This window comes from Tigriopus californicus, chromosome 9, assembly GCF_007210705.1.
Source record: "Tigriopus californicus strain San Diego chromosome 9, Tcal_SD_v2.1, whole genome shotgun sequence".
Taxonomy (NCBI): domain Eukaryota; kingdom Metazoa; phylum Arthropoda; class Copepoda; order Harpacticoida; family Harpacticidae; genus Tigriopus; species Tigriopus californicus.
The window spans coordinates 8,671,327-8,672,990 of NC_081448.1; positions in this window are offsets into that span (position 1 = coordinate 8,671,327).

Consider the following 1,664-nt stretch of genomic DNA (forward strand, 5'->3'; position numbering starts at 1 on the left):
CCGACTGTTCTCAGCGAGCTCCAAAACAAATTTACACAATTGCACAAATATTTTAACTGGAGATCTTTTGCCAGATTTGCCAGGTTATGGTTACTTTCTCTAAAAGCGATCCCAATTTGGATCGGGTTGAAAGATAAATTTGGGATTGGGAACACATTAAGCTAAAAGTTTAGGATCGGATTCGGATTTGAGAAAACTTTCTGAAATTGCTAAGAGGTGCGTGTCTTGAGTTGGCATTAAATTGGAAAACTTTGTCAACTGTGTCCCCCATTCACAAGCCTTTCATTGTGGTGGAAGCCTTGAAAGCTTGGGTGGGTCACACCAAGTACAAGTAAATTATCTGTACGGTTGGCTGGATTTGGCCCACTTCGGTATTAAGGCTATTAGCATTGGCCCACGTCGGAAGAAAGTCATGGTAAAACGATCTGCCGTCGACGGAAAAGCACAAAACAGAAAAACATATTATTGTTAATAATGGTTTGAAATTAATTCAAAAGTCTTTAAAAGGTTAACAACAATTAATGTTATAAACTGTCCACTCGTTAAATCTTAAGAGAGGTTTAATATCAGTTGCAGGGCGGCGTTTTTGCCGTAATAAACTTAAATCATTGTGGCATTTTCATGGTGACAAATCATTAGATTATGGATTTTTAGAGGTTTTTTTATAAAAAGGGCTCGAGTATTCATGAACGTCATTCATTACTTGATGTCGAAGACCTAAGGTTTGACTTTCTGTTACATTGGGGCCAATTTGTTACAGGGAATGCAATCCCACAAGCTTTGGAAAAAATAGCTTTGAATCGATCCTTTTTACAGGTAAATGATAAAAAAATAACGTACATTTAATTAGAGTGATCTATGTTTTATCGTATTACTTTAATTCAAAAAGTGGGGCTCAGAGTTGCTATAACCAAGAGCGGGCTGATTTGGTGGGAAGCTCGTTTGCAGTCCCTATTTCTAGAAGTCCGTGGCTTCATCCACCTTCAACTGGATATGCTCATTGAACTTTTCATTATTTTGGAGGACTACACCTAAATCTTTCATAGATGAGACTTGCTCAATATCTTTACCTCCATTATCTACGAGCGGAGTATTCAAAGGAGTTGATTCGAAGGTCGTTGAGCGGAATTTCATTCCGTTCAGTGCCAAATTACTCTCAATAACCCAACAATAAGTTATATGTAGGTCCTTTGCCAGACCACTGGAATCTTATCCATTCCGACCAGAAACTAACTTTGTATCGTTAGCATAAGAAGAGAGACTAGTAATACTAAATTTTTGAAGCAGGGCAATAAATATTATAAAAAGGAGGGACCCTAAGATGGAGACCTGTGGAACACCTGACTTGGTCTCTTGTATTTCACTGAAGGGATCCCTCGACCTTAACAATTTGTTGGATTGAATATGTTCAATCAGTTGGGGAACCGTGCAAAAATGCGCTGGGAATCCATGCTGACTAAGAGGAAGGACATCATGGACCAAAACCTTCCAATATTCAAAGTAAGAGAAATGGGCTTTTAATTATTCATCTCCTCCTTTAAAAATTGGAACAACTTGAGCTAACTTTAGTGAAGATTGATAGTGGGTTGATTTGGAATGCCACTTAAAAATTTGTAGGACAGTTTCAGTTTGACAAAAGGACAGTTTCTAGAGGCAAAGTGAAG